A 15748-nucleotide genomic window follows, 5' to 3' on the forward strand; every position below is an offset into this window, starting at 1 on the left:
GTGAGATTGATGAAATTCTTGTTTGATGAACTCAAGTTTCTCAGCAAAGTAGGGAAGCAAGGTCACCCTCCAAAAGAAAGTGGGTGTGCATAAAGTCAGTTTGAGGAGGGAAGAAAAGTTTGGAGTATCCTTTGTGAGGACTATCATAGAAAGTCAGTAACAGATTGCCATGGAGCAGTGACATGGAGGTTAGATGGCATAAATTGAGATTAGAATTGTGTTAGATCTCACCAGCATGATTCCTTCCAGCAGCATTACACTTGGACTTAGGAGTAGAAGGAAAAGATGGAATGGCTTCCCAAAAATTTAGCACTGGACAGAAGTCAGAAGTCTTAGTTCAACTGTCTATCTCACCACATTCTTGACTGTGGAACCTTAAACAAGTACTAGAATGTCACTCAGCCTGTTTCCTCATCTTCATGGTAGAGATGACAATAACTACTCCACTTGCCTCTCTTAGGATTATCATATAGAGGAGGATTCTGGGAAGATGGCAGACTAGGTCCGAAAACTTTCAGGTATCCAAATTTCCTCCACAAAAAAAAAAAAAAAAAAATAGAACACCACCTCAGAACAGCAGAAATAAGCACATGATAAAGCAGTTGTCCTCCTAAGACAATTTGAGAAGACCTCCTGAAAGAAGGGACCTTCAGGGGTAGAGGTTTGGCCTGAGTGAAGTACAAATACCTCCAGGCCAACTCTCAACAAATCAACAAGCCTTAGGGCATAGCCTCAGCCTTAGAAACTTTCATCTCAAAAACAGTGTGCTGGTCTGAAGGTTGGATAGAAGAAGCCTGAAGGACCTTCCTCTGTCAAGGGATGCCAATCACAACTGTGCTGTTGAGATGCATCCCAGGCTGTAGCTGCAGAGAAAAGGAGCTAGTACACACCTGGTGAGTGCAGGAGCCAGGGGCAGGGACCCTGTTGGCTCTGTACACTTGCAGGAGAGCAGAGTCCCTGGTGTCAGTTTTGGGGTAGTGAGGACAGCTGTAGTAGCCACAGGAAGAACCAAAGGGAGCAAGATCATTTGTAGAAGTATGGCTGAAGGCCCTAACCATGGCTTAGCAGTGTAGAAGAAAGCCCAAGGTTGGGCCCTGACACAGACTTCAGAAAATAATAGAAAGAAGACCTGAGGCTTGGGGCATCATTCCCCCTACCTCAGGACTGCAACTTGATTACACTTATGGCTTCTAAAAACAAAATAAAACAAAAACTAAATAAAAATGAGCAAGCAAAGGAGAAAGAACTCAACCATAGATAGTTACTATGGGGATAAAGAAGATCAGGATTTGTATTTAGAAGAAGATAATCGAGCTTAAAAAGTCACTCCCTTTTCAATGAGAAATGTCAAATGGTCCCAAGAGCAAAAAGAGTTCATGGAAGAACTTATAAAAGACTTTAAAAATCAAATAAGAGACATTGAAGAAAAATTAGAAAAAGAATAAGAACAATCCAAGAAAAATATGAAAAGAAAATCAACCAACTGGAAATAGAGAATCAAAAACTTAAGAAAATGATTCCTTGAAAACTAAAATTGAGTAAGGAGAAGCTAAAGACATTCTAAAAATCAAGAATTATAAAACAAAACCAAAAGAATGAAAAAATAGAAGAGAAAGTGAAATTCATTAGAAAAACAACTGATCTAGAGAATAGATTGAGGAGAAAAACATAAGAATAGTCAGACTACCTGAAAATTATGATTCAAAAGAAGACTTTTGATAAAATAATACAAGAAATTATTAAGAAAAATTTCCCTGAAGTTCTAGAACAAGAAGGCAAAGTAGAAATAGAAATAGAAAAAAATCTACTGCATCACCACCTGAAAGAGACCTCAGGAAGAAAACACAGTAATATCATGGTCAAATTTCAGAGGTTCCATGTTAAGGAAAAAACATTGGAAGCAACAACAACAAAAAATTTAAATAGCATGGAGCTACAATAAGGATTCACAAGACCTAGCAGGTATTCTATTGAAGGATTGTAGGTCTTGAAATATTATATTCCAGAGAGCAAAAGAGTTGGGGTTATGATCAAGGGTAATTTACCTAGCAAAGTTAAGTATTATCTTAAATGAAAAAAAAATAGAGGGATATTTAATGAAGTCAAAGACTTTCAAGTTTTTGTAATGAAAACCCTAGAACTTAAGGAAAAATTTGACAGATAACTTCCAGGAGAAATATAATGTAAATATTAAAGAACAATTATAAGAGACTCAATAAGGTCAAATTGTTTACTTCATATATGTGAAAATATTAGCAGTACTCTTATAATTGTCATTATTTGGGAAGTTTGGAAGAAAGGCATGGGCTGAGTTGAGTATGATGGGGTGATTCTAAAAAAAAATAAAACTATGTAGCAAAAGATAAAAAGGAGCAATTAGTTCATACAAATGAGGCATAAAAGGAAAAACTGATACAGAAGAAGTTAGTAGGGGGAGGATGGGTAGTGCTGGAACCTAACTATCATTGGGAATGGGTTAAAGAGGGAATAACATGTATATGTAGAAGGGTATAAAAGTCTTCTAAATTCAGAAAGAAATAAGAGAGCAAGGGGATGGGGGGGGGAATGAGAGGATAAGAGAGGGACTGTTAGAGGGGTAGGTAGATCAAGGAATAGGAGGGCAAGGTAGCAGGTAGAAGTAAAGCAGAGGAGTGAGGAGGAATAGGGTAAATAAAGGCAGAGGGATAATGAGGAAAAATAGGAAGGAGGAAAATACACAAATAATTGTAGCTTAGAATGTGAAGGGGTTGAATTTACCCATAAAACAGAAATGGACAGCAGATTAAAAATTTGAATTCAACAATATGTTGCTTTTAGGAAATATTTTTTAAATGAAAGATATAGACAAAGATAAAATAAAGGGCAAAAGTAGAATTTAGTATATAAGAAAAAACAGGGATAGTCATCATGATCTCAGATAAAATTAAAATAGATTAAATTAGAAATGAAAAATAAAGAAACTATACTGACAGCAATATTGTTTGATATTGCTTTAGACTGCTTGAAATACCTGGACAGCATAAAATACCTGAGTGTATGCCTGCCAAAACAGATACAGGAACTATATGAACATGAACATAAATACTTTTTATACAAATAAATTCAGACCTAAATAATTGAAATAATATTTATTGTTTATGGGTAGATAAAGCCAATATAATTTTTAAAATAACAATTTTACCTAATCTATTGACTCAATGTCACCTCAGTTAAACTACTAAAAATTATTTTAGTGAGCTAGAAAAAATAATAACAAAGTTCATTTGGAAGAACTTCAAAGAAACCAGGAAAAAGGGGACATAAAGGAAGTAGATTCAGCAGTATCAGACCTTAAACTATAAGGGGAGAACATTGTTGCATTGTAAAAAAAAAATAATTTTGATTATTTTAATGAATATGTTGTATAAATAAAATCTATGTAGTCAACAACAGAAGAAATGGAGAAAATTGGAGTGGGGGCGGAGAATTTTTATAGACAATCTCTCAGATAGGATGTGATTGGGTTGGAATGTTGCTGTTGTGTAGGAGATGATGATCTGGTTGATTTATAAAAACATGGAAACACTTAGACTTATGAAGGAAGCTGCTATGTAGCTTCAGAGAAACAGATGACAGGTGAAAATAAGCATACTATGGTCTTACATGTATGTGTATGAGTGTATATGTGCATATATGTGTATCCACACTTAATTGCAGTCTTCTTTAGGATGGGGCAGGGGGAGGGAGGGGAAAAATAAAACAAAAAGTACACAGCAGAGAACAAAAGAAAACCAACAAGGAAGCAAAGAAAAGCTGGGCAGCTTTGAAGACAATGTGTCATATTTATTATATAGGTTTTCTTGAAATGGAAATTTATTGTTTTATGTTGAATTCTCTCGTATGGTCTGCTATGTACATGGCTATGCTTTTGTTTGTTTCTTTTCTCATTTTGTATTTAAGTTTAAAATTTACAAAAACAAAGGATTATCATGTGGATAAAATATGATAATGTCCATGAAAGTGCTTTGCCATCTATAAATACTCTAGAAATGTGAAGTATTGAAGAAGCTTCTTAATCAGGTTTTTTTACTTGGAGCCTCATTATGAATGATTGGGTCGCAAGTCCTGCCCACTGTTGCAGAGTCCCATCCATGGTAGTGCTTTCTCAACTCTATGAACTCAGGTGGGTATCCTTTCTATGACCTTACAGTAAAAATAAAAATGTTTTATATTTGAAGGTTTATGAGGCTTTCCAACAAAAGGACCATGGAGAAGAGACAAACATGGATTTTTCTAGCATCTCCTAGAGGCAATAAGTCAGATATAAGTCAGAGATCCCCAAGGTTTAGCCCAGATGCTTCTTATGAGGAAGTATCCTCTTATACAAAGGTGCTATTTGCAGAAAACAAGTTTAACTTCAATGTACAACAGTATGCTAATTTGTAGACAAATTGAAGGTTATCAAAAGTACATCTGACTAACCACATACATGTACTTGTACTGACTGGTGTGTATGAGGACTAGCGCCTCTGGTGAGAGGGTTCCCCAAGCCCTTTTCAGGGCTGCTCATCCACCTGTCACCTTTGGCTCCAAGAAGCTGTAGCATACACAAGGGTCACACTCCAGTAAAACCATCTCAGCCAACGAGCAGACCAGGTTGACCGTAGCCAACAGGCCTCAAAGCCATTGGTGAATTAGGGGGACGTCCACCCTAAGCATGTGAAGACTCCTCCTAGAAGATCAAGCAGATGAGAACAATCTGTTCCAATGGCCATGAAGGTGGCTGAAGCAGGCACCACGGATCTCTTAGAGCTTGGCCAGACATCAGAAACACCAAGGTCATCCACTGCATTCTGGGCCATCACCACTCATCCTAACTTTTGTCTTGCTACTGTACTTGAATGACTCTGGAAGAGAGAGTGAGGCTGAGGACTTTGTACAAGTCTGCCTCTTAAATCCAATTCCCTCGCAAGTTTAGACATCATCCCGTGATGTCATTGGTCCTCTTCAAAACCTCATTTCATCCTCACAAAAGCCATGGAAGTAGGTGCTATTTTTATCCTCATTTTATAGATGAGAAGACTGAGGCAAATAGCATTTAAGAGATTTGCATAGCATCACACAGCTATTAAGAGTCTGGGCTAGGATTTGAACTCAGATCTTTCTGAATCTGGGCCTGATGTTCTATCCACTGTGCCACTTAGTTGCATAGATGCCAATGCTTTAGCCACTGGGCTGTGTGCATGCTCCTGTGCTTTTAGCATGATGTCAGATGCCTTCAACAATGATGAAAACTGCATCAAGGTCAGCTACCATGCTAACTAAAATATTTAGCTTGACAAGGCTACAAGCCAAGATAAAAATAGAGAGAGAATTGGCGTGTGATTTTTTTGTTTGCAAATGATTACACACTCAATGCAGCCTCTGGGGCTAAGATGCAACACAGTATGGATCCATTCTCTGATGCTGGTGCTAATTTTGGCTTAACAATTAACACCAGGGGCAGCCAGGTGGCTCAGCGAGTAAGAGCATCGGCTCCAGTGTCGGGATGACCTGGAGATCAAATCCAGGCTCAGATACTTAGCACCACACCCAGAAATAACTGGCCGTGTAACCTTGAGCAAGTTACTTAACCCTTATTGCTTTAAAAAAACAAACAAACAATTAACACCAAGCAAACACGTTATCTACCAGCCAGCACCACACTTATCTATACATGGAACCACTGGTTATAGCAAATGAAGAAGTTTTGAATACTGGGGATAAGTTCACCCACCTTGGCAGTATACTTTCCAGGGATGTACACATAGATGAAGAGGTTTCCGCATGCATTTTCAGAGCTAACTCAGTGTTTGGAAGGCTAGAAAGTGTGGGAGAAAAGAGTATTAGGATGCATACCAAGCTGAAGATCTACAGAGCTGCTGTATGCCTGTAAAACCTAGACAATATGCCAGCACCATGCCAGGAAACAAAGGCACTTCCATTTGAATTAGGAAGATTCTGAAGATCACCTGGCAAGATAAGATACTGGACACTTGGGGAAGCAGGGGGCAGGGAAGAGGGGTCCTTTCTCAGGCTAGATTGCCAAGCCAAACTCAATTGCAGAGAGTGCAACTCCAATGGGCTGACCATGTTGTTCAAATGTCAAATGTATGTTTGCCTAAAAGACGATTTTACAGAGAACTCACGCAAGGCAAGTGCTCACACAAAGGTCAGAAAAAGCAATACAAGGACACTCTCAAGGTCTCTCTGAAGAACTTTGCAATCAGTTATGAGACATGGGAAACACTAGCACAGGACCATTCAGCATGACACACCCACATCAAAGAAGGCACTGTGCTGTATCAACAAAGCAGAATCGCAGTAGTTCAAAAGAAACATGACGTGCAAATTTAAAGACATCCACTCCAAATGTTGAGATCTGTGTCTACTATTTGTGCCCAACCTGTGGTAGAGTCTTCTGAGCTCATGTCAGCCTGATCAGCAACAGTCATACACACTGTACCTTGACCCCAACTTAGTAATATTTTGGTTCTCTTAAGGAACGAAGGGCAACAAACGACCCTTCCACACACAGGAAGTATCTGAAAAAATACACATACACACACACATACACACATTTTTGTATGTGTGTAGATACAGATATATGTACATGTGAAGAGATAGATATAGATTTATTGATGCAGGCCTTAGTCCACACCTCTCTTCTATCACCACTTAGTCAAGAGGTGGGAAACTTGCTTTTGATACCCTGTGTAAGACTTTATATTTCTTTGATATGTTGTTGGATCTAGTCCCTTCCTCACCTTCTTATCCTTCTTCTCATGTGTGTATTCTTCCATAATTCCTCTCTGAAGGATCCATCCAACACACCAAAATACTCCTTCCAAACAAGACACTTCTCTCAGCTCTGGGCATTTTCTCTGGACTGGAATTTCCCCCATTCCTAGAATTCTCTCCTCCCTCCACCTCCTAGCTTCTGTGGCTTCTTTTAAGTCCTAGTTAAAATCTCATCTACAAAAAGACTTTCCCAGCACTCCTTAATCTAGTACCTTTCCTCTCTTAACTGTTTCCTAGTTATCCTATACGTAGTTTGTGTAAATTTGCTTGCTTGTTGTCTTCCCCATTAAACTATAAGCTCCTTGAGGGTAGGACCTGTTTTTTATCCCTAGCACTTAGCACAGTGTCTGGCACATAGTTGGTGTTTAATAGATATTTATTGACTTGTTATTAATATTTCATGAATACCAGTGCAAAACTCTGACTGTTCATCTCTCCTCTCCCTCCTTAATTCCCAGTCTGACATTTATGTAGAATTCTAAGATTTGCAAAGTGCTTTGCATAGATTATCTCAAAGAAACAGCATGGTAGAGTAAATAAGGCATTGAAATTGGAATCAGGAAGACTTAGGTTTGAGTCTTGTTGAGACATTTACTAGTTATATGACCCTTAGCAAGACACTTATCTTGTGCCTTTGTCTTTAAAATGAGACAGTAGTACTTCTTGGCCCTTAAATTCCATTCCAGTTCAAAATCTACCATTCTGTGTGAACTGATTCTATACTGAACTGACTCCAGGCCCAGCACTGTGTCCATTGTGCCACCTAGGTGCCATTCTTTGGGTCAAATGCAATTTTGATTCTTCCAAAATCATGGTGTCCTATGATTCATGGTTGTATAGTGTGTTGACCTCTAGAAAGAGTTTGGTTAAAGGAGACAAACAAATGGTAATATAAAAATTACAGAATTTATTCCTTATTCCCTTAAGGCTAGCATCACTTGTACAAAGAGTGCAGGACTAGAGTCTTGAATGATGAGCAGAGGAATCATAAGACTTTTTACACATTTCAGAAACATCCCAATTCAGGATGACCACACTACAAAACTTTATGACTTCCATTTGTTACCATCTATATGTAAAAAAGAGTTCCTTGGTTATAAATGCAAATTGACAACAAACAGAGTAGGATCTATTTACATTTTATGGTCTCAGAATGTAGTAAGTTCCAATGAAGAGGTTACCCATAAAGAGGGTTAGGGATGCTCTGGAGACCCCAAAATACCAACATGCTGGGTTCTGCCAAATGAATTAGACTTAAGTCTTCTCTCAGCCAAAGAAAAGTAAAGTTTATTAAAAGTTCACTTATAGTAGACACAGAGTAAGTCTGTGCTAGGTCATTTTATGGCATTCCACCCTACATGGAGGAAAGATGGGATCTTATATACAGAAAGTTGTGGGAGGAATCTAGGGGTGGTCTAGAGGAAGAGTTTGGGGAGGGTCTTCAGGAGGAGTCAGATGAGGTGAATAAGTGATTAAGGGGGGGATGTTTCTGGAGGCTACCTGGAGATTACAGACAATGGTGGGCTAGGCTAGTTCAAGGGTGGATTGATATTTTGATAGGCTCAAGGGTGGGAAGTCTAGTAACAGAGGTCTGGGCCCAACCACAATGTAAGGCTTATGGCCTCATGCAAATGCCTCATCAAATGGGATGATTTTTTTTTAAGCAATTGGGGTTAAGTAACTTGCTCAAGGTTACACAGCCAGTTATTTCTGGATGTGGTGCTAAGTATCTGAGCCTGGATTTGATCTCCAGGTCATCCCAACACTGGGGCCGGTGATCTTACGCTGTGCTACCTGGCCGCCCCCAAATGGGATGATTTAATCAGAGTTCAAGTGAGGTACCCAGACACTGTACCTCATCATTCCCCCCTCAAACAAATAGAACCCAAATTCCTTTGGGGTCAAGGGCAAATGTCTCAGCTTCTGGAAGTGCTTCCTGCTGTCAAGGGGTGTAGAGCTGTCCATACCTCTCTGGGTCCCATTCAAGGGGGTCAGACTTCACATTCAAGGGGTCAGACTCTGGAATGTGGATGATGCCAGGTCCAGTGGGTTGGAGAACTTGGATTCAGTTGGAGATTTGCATAGCCTTAGTGGTCATCCAGAGGTTGATGGCTTGAACCCTGGAGGACACAAACATGGCAAGGAGGTTAAGCAAATGAAGACCAAACAGTTACCAAAAAAAAGAAAATTTCCCTGGTTGGAATTAAAGATGACTATGGCAAGGCCAAAAACGCTGTCAGATATCCCTTTTCTTTCCATACTGTTCTATGGACATTTAGCACATGAAAAGTGAAGAGGTTACCCACTAAGAGGGTTAGGGTTGCTCTGGAGACCCCTAAATACCAATGTGCCAGGTCCTGCTGAATGAATTCAACTCAAGTCTCTCAGCCAAAGACAGGTAAAATTTACTAAAAGTTCACTTGCATTAGACACAGAGTAAATCTGTGCTAGGTCATTCTACTGCTCTTACTCTTCCATGGAGCTCTCACACCACATGGTCTAAGATGGGGTCTTATATACAGAAGGTTGTGGGAGGGATCCAGGGGTGGTCTAGAGGAGGAGTTTGAGGAGGGTCTTCAGGAGAAGTCAGATGAGGTCAATGAGTGATTAAGGGTGGGAAGTTGCTGGAGGCTACCTGGAAACTACAAACAATGGTGGGCTAGGCCAGGTCAAGGATGGATCTACACTTTGATTGGGAAGTCAAGTTACTGAGGGTAGGAAGTCTAGTAAGGTAGGGTGGGAAATCTAGTAACAGAGGCTTGGGTTCAGCCACAATTAAGACTTATTGCCTCATGCAAATGCCTCATCAAATGGGATGATTTAATCAAGAGTCCAAGGGAGGTTCCCAGAGCCTGTACCTCAAGGACTCAAGGAGAGCTCAAGGGGGCTCCCAGATCCCATACCTTATCAGAAAGCAATAGCAGCCACAGAAGCTAATAGTTTTCAAAAACAGTCAGTAACTCCCAAAGGCTGTTCTCTCCTTCCATCGTCATAGAGAGTAAAAGGTTTTTTTCCTAGATTGGGTAAAGCTGAAGTGGTGGTCAATTTAGTTTTCAAAGTCTCAAAAGCTTTCACCTGGTGGTCTGGGCCCCACTCTAGACAGAATGAGTTAGGGCCTTGAGTAGCAATTAATGGTTGCAGTCCCTCCCAGGCCTTGGGCTTAATTGGATATAAACCACTCTGGGGGAACACTTTAGGATCTAGGAGTCAAACAAATGCTGGTGTTACAGAAGTAGCTCACCCAGGAATTTCCTGATCCCAACTATTGACTCAACTATCTCCCATACTTCTGAAGGAACAGGGGAGATCTGGGAGGCTTAGCCAGAGAAAATTGGCTTCCCAATTTCACCCACAGGTCCCTTCCCAACAAGAGGACAGATTAAGAGGAGAGCATAAGGAAGGAGATCCTCAAATAGGCAGGGGACTGGGTATGTGTGGAAACATTCTGTAGTTTCCCCTTCCATGGCCCTGACCTGACTGGTCAAGGGGAGGGTAGAACCAATTGCTTAGAACAGAGAACTTAGCCATAATAAAGTGGGTAACCTTACCTTCAGCCTTGATGCTTGCCCAGAATTCAGTGAGAGATGGAGAAAGTGGGAGCACTGCCAAGCCCCAGGCTTCCCTGTCATTCCAAGTCTTGAGAAGACTGGAAGACAGGGTACTGGGAGGTGGCTCTACCACTTTTACAACCTCAGGGAAAATCCTTTCTTCAATATCCCTCCTGGTTAGATGGACATGGTTCTAGAAACATTGGTTCCTGGGGCTCCTACTGGGGGGGGGGACCCTGGAGGGGCACTCCTTGGACCAGTGACCCTTCTTGTGGCAAGGAAAGCAGGATTCCCCACTGCCCAAGTGACTGGGCTTCCTCCAAGGGGGTCCCCTGGAGGAGCTTTTCCTGGCCATGGCAGCAGCCAAGAATTGAGCATGTTCTTGGTCTCTGGTTCATTCCCTGTGTTCTTTCTCCTCTGCTGCAACCAGGTCTCTGTTATTAAAAACTCCAAAGGCCATCTCCAGTAATTGGGCCTGAGGTGTTTGGGGTCCCTTTGCCAATTTCTGCAGTTTCCTCCTAATATCTGGGGCAGACTGACTAATAAAATACATGTTAAGGATTGCTGCCCCTTCTATAGAGTCAGGATCTAAATTTGTATACCTTTTAATAGCTTTGCAAGTCTATCTAGGAAAAGGGTGGGGTTTTATTGATTTGTCTGAGAAATTTCTCTAACTTTTTGATAATTTACTTGCTTTTGAAATGCAGTTCTTAGGCCTTCTAACACACAAAGTACCATATAGTCTTTCTTTTCTCTTTCTTCCTGTATATGATAGTCCCATCCTGGGTCACTAGTGGGAACAGCAGCTGTTCCTGGAGGGTATTTTCTGGGGTCATTGCTAGCCAAACGATTCCCAAATTTTGGGGCTTGTTCCCAGATTCCCCTCTTCTCCTCAGTGAAACAACAGGTAGAGAAGAGGATGTGCAAATCACCCCAAGAAAGCTCAAATTGCAGGGGATAAGTCCCAAAAGCCTTCAGTAAACTTTGTTGGGTTTTCAGAGAACTTACCCAACTTTTCTTTAATTTGATTGAAATCTGAAATGGAGAATGGGTCATGCACTCTAGTTGTCCCACCAGACAAGAGAGGTGCTTCCTTTAAGGGAAAAAGCCCTGAAGGTGGTGTGTGGACAGGGGCTTGGGAAGGGAGATTGGAAGTCCCACTTCCTGTGAGAGAGTGACTGGGGAGTGCTGGCTGAACTGAATCAGACTGCAAGACTAGGGGATCCAGCTAGCAACGGGGAAGATCAGCTGGCACCTGAGGAGGGGAAGGGGTCAGAAAAGGAGATACTTCTATCACTGCTTCAGGGGTAGGGCTGAGGCCTGAGTGGGTGTTGCCTGGGGGGGGGGCACAGAGAGTGGCACTTCAGCAAGACCAGTGGCTGGGACCTAAGCAGGGGTCCCTGAGGGGGGAGGGGCCATGCTGGGAGTGCAGGGTAAGAGATTTGGATGATGTAGGAGGCAGGAAATGAGGGGTGTTGGGCTAGATGTAAAGGGAAGGGGAACCAAGGGGAAAAGGGTTGGGGTATAGCAGAAGGGTCTGGGGGAGCTGCCTCAGTGAGACTGGTGACTGGGACCTGAGCAGGAGTTCAGAGCAGGGAGGGGCTGGGGCTGAAGCCATAGGAAAGGGGTCATTTAATTGGTTCCCATTGCCCCTTTGTGGAGAGTCTCTAGCTTCAAGCATCTTACAGTCTTTCCTGAGAACCTTGTTCTGAGAAAATTCAATGAAGGCCATTAAGTAGGCAACTTCAATCCATCTTCCTTCAAGGGGAGTTCCCAGAGCCTGTACTTCAAGGACTGAAGGAGAGCTCAAAGGGGCTCCCAGAGCCCGTACCTCGTCACCAAGATATGGGGGATCTTACCTCTGGTCTTTGAAGTTGCTAACAGAGGGAAAGGTATTTTTATATCAATCAGAGCAATTTGTTTGATTAATTCAGACTTTGGCCAAAATATGATATTTAATGATTATCAAGTGTTACTGGGAAAACATTCTGTTTAAAAGATGGGTATCATTGGCAAGCGGCATCTTGGGGCATTTGAAAGTGCTACACAATTTCCCAAATGTAATCCAGCCTAATTTACTCCCTCTATTCAAATTTGTGGTCAGCCCATTTTCTCATTCAGTGCCTGCTCAGGATGTATGAATTGATGAACTAATCCAAAGAACTTCTCTACCCATTAGCATGAGTACAGGGCTTTGGGGTCAGACTATTTGGACTCAAATCTAGACACTGATGTCTATTGTCTATGTCATCATGAGTAAGTCATTTAATCATCCTGGGTCTCAGTTTCTTCCTCTGTAAAATAAGGACAAGATGATCTCATAGGTCCCTTTTAGCTCTGCATCTATAATCCTATGAGTAGAAATATGTATACTCAGGCACTGGGGTATAGAAACCTATCCTGCCCTATTAGAAAGTTGGGGGGGGGTATGGGGGAGGATATAAGAGAGAACAGATTGAGGGAAGGGGTATTCAGTAGGCTTGCTATTTTGGGGTGAGGTAGGGGAAAGACGGGGAGAAAAATTTGCAACTCAAAATCTTGTGGAAATGAATGTTGAAAACTAAAAATAAATAAAGAAATTGAAAAAAAAAGAAATGATCAGAACCAAAAAGAAAATGCAAATTCTTTTAACCTTAAAAGCTTTGTTCTTTTCCTCTCTTACTTTAAAATTGATTCTTAATTACATTTTATTGCCCATGAATGTGCTTTGCATTTTAATTCTCAATCTTGAATTGTTAGGCCTGACCCAGACTGATATGTTCTCCTGCAGAAAAAAAAAAATTTTTGCTTTTTCCTTTATAACATTTTTGCTAAAGAATGTTTGAGTGAACCATTTTCAAAAAGGTTTTATAGTCAAGTCAACAAGCTTATTAATCACCTACTATGTGCCAGATGACTAGGTGGCATGTTAGGATATTGTGCCAGGTCTGGAGTCAGAAAGACTCATCTTCCTGAGTTTAAGTCTGGCCTTAGACACTCAGTAGCTGTTTGACCCTAGGCAAGCCACTTAACCCTGTTTGCCTCAGTTTCTGCATCTGTAAAATGAGCTAAAGAAGGAAATGGCAAAGTAACTCCCAAGAAAAACCAAAATGGGGTCACAAAGAGTCAGACGTGACAAATGACCAAAAAACAATGAACATACCCGGCACTGTGTTAAATATTAGACATCCAAAAGAAAGAATATGAAATGACATTTTCTATTCTCAGTGATCTGTGGGGTTGGGGGAGAGGAGGAGAAGGAAGAAGAGGAATATTTAAAATGGTACTGATCTTTCCTATTCTTTTGAAATCTTTCTAACTTTGGTATGCTTTATTTAAATATTTTATAACCTCTAAAAACATTGTTTTGAATGTATTTGTTTAGGTTACACCATTCCCCAAATCCTCTTCCAAAATGCATTTCCTCACATAGTGTAGAGAGTACTGAGTTTGTGGGAAGATAGAATACTCTGAAGCTGATACTTCTAAAGCTATCTAATCTAACCCCTTCTTTTCACAAAAATTTGAACTAATATTTCCAAACTCTTTCCTCTTTCCATTCAAATTATAATGGTTCGACCCATTATCACTGATAATGAGAATAGATTACTACAACAATACTAGCCTATTCCATGTTATGTCCATCTACTGTCTTCCAGTTTTACCCATAAATATCTTCCTAGATGAATCTCACATTGATATTTCTGAAGGCTGTGTCCTTTCCACTGCTTTTCACTTTTTTTGTGTGAGGTGAAATGTCTCTTAACTATCCATAATCTTTCTGTCTAATGTTTTCCTAAAGACCTTTCACTCTAAACCAGTGGTGTTCTTCCTGCTTGGAAAAGAGATCAAGGGTTTTTGTTTTTGCTTTCAATTTGTTTTTGTTTTGTTTTACTGAAGAGTTTTAGGATTCTTTTAGTTCCTCATTGTTTCAACTTTTTTTCATTGGTTAATTTTTTCTAAGAAATGGTGATAATCAGAATCAATGTCTTTACTTTTATTATTTTCCACTTTTCATAGTCAACAACACGTTTAAATAGGTCAAGTGGGAGTTGTACCTGTATGCAGTATCTTCTCATCTATATCCTTCTCTCTAATTTGTAGTTGATTTTGACCTTTGTTGTAACCAGTCAGGGATCTGATTAGTCACAGACAGCTGATTTTGAAATTACTCTCACATCAGTAACCAGTTATTTCCTGTCAAGAAATAGTCAATTTCATTTTTGGTGAAAATGTTTGATGTTCTTCCCATTCAGTGTTGCTCTTCTTGAAGAAAGCATTTATAAAATAAATGTGTGAGTTTTATGAGTAAATTATAAGAATCTGATCTCTTTCATTTCTTAAACATAAATAATATTTAGTAACATGGACCTAATTATCACCTATAAGCATGATTCCTATCCTGTCCTAAACCCTCTCTTGAGTTCTAGTCTTGCATCATCAACTATCTGCTTAATATCACCTAGATGTCTCCTAGGGCTTTTAAACTCAGTAGGTTTTAAAACAATTCATTCTCTTCCTATTCAAGTCCACTCCTTCTAATTTCCCTATTTTTGTCATCACCCTTCCAGTCAACCCAAATTCATGATGTAGGAATCTTCCTTATCGCTTCTACTTGCACTTACTCTCCATGTCTAATAAATTACCAAGGCATGTCAGTTCTACTTTCATGCTCTCTTCCCATTCACATGGCCATAATCCTAGTCTAGGGCTTTCAGCATGTCTCACCTAGGCAAATGCAATAGCTTCAAAATTAATCTCTCTGCATCCTATTTCTCCTTTCTCTGATTTATCATCTACAGAGCTCATAAATCAGTATTCTGAAAGCATAGGTCTCACTATCCAGCTCAAGAAGTAGATCCCTATTGCCTCTAGGATAAAATAAAAACACCACTATTGGGCATTTTGAGCCCTTCATGACCTGACTTCAATTTATCTTTCTAGAATGATTTCACATTATACCCAACACACATATACACTCATACTCACACCCACATACACACATTCATACTCACACACACACTCACATACACACACTCATATACTCATATACACACATACTCACATACACACTCACCTACATACATTCACACACACACTCACATACTCACATACACACACACTCACATACTCACACACACACTCATCTACACACATTCACACACACACTCACCTATACACATTCACTCACATACTCACACACACATACATACACACTCACCTACACACACTCACATAATCACACACTCATATACTCACATACACACATATTCACATACACACTCACCTACACACATTCACACACATACGCACACTCAAATACTCACACACTCACTCACATACACACACTCATATACTCACATACACACTCACCTACACACATTCACACACACATACACATA

The 15748-nt window shown here is 40.2% G+C and overlaps 1 long non-coding RNA gene across 4 annotated transcripts in view; it reads right to left on the reverse strand.

The window, feature by feature from the left end:
* The window catches only part of LOC138144157 (uncharacterized), a 76354-nt gene that overhangs the window by 22022 nt on the left and 38584 nt on the right, over positions 1 to 15748 (reverse strand). For all 4 annotated transcript variants that reach the window (XR_011163872.1, XR_011163873.1, XR_011163871.1 and 1 more), the window contains 2 exons: positions 8787 to 8939; positions 5756 to 5839 (listed from right to left, as the gene is read on the reverse strand). This is a non-coding gene — a long non-coding RNA (uncharacterized lncRNA). The remainder of the gene's footprint in view (positions 1 to 5755; positions 5840 to 8786; positions 8940 to 15748) is intronic.

The sequence above is a fragment of the Petaurus breviceps genome, unplaced genomic scaffold, assembly GCF_028583685.1.
Source record: "Petaurus breviceps papuanus isolate PSGF00001 unplaced genomic scaffold, PetGlider_PUasm1.0 90692, whole genome shotgun sequence".
Taxonomy (NCBI): Eukaryota; Metazoa; Chordata; class Mammalia; order Diprotodontia; family Petauridae; genus Petaurus; species Petaurus breviceps.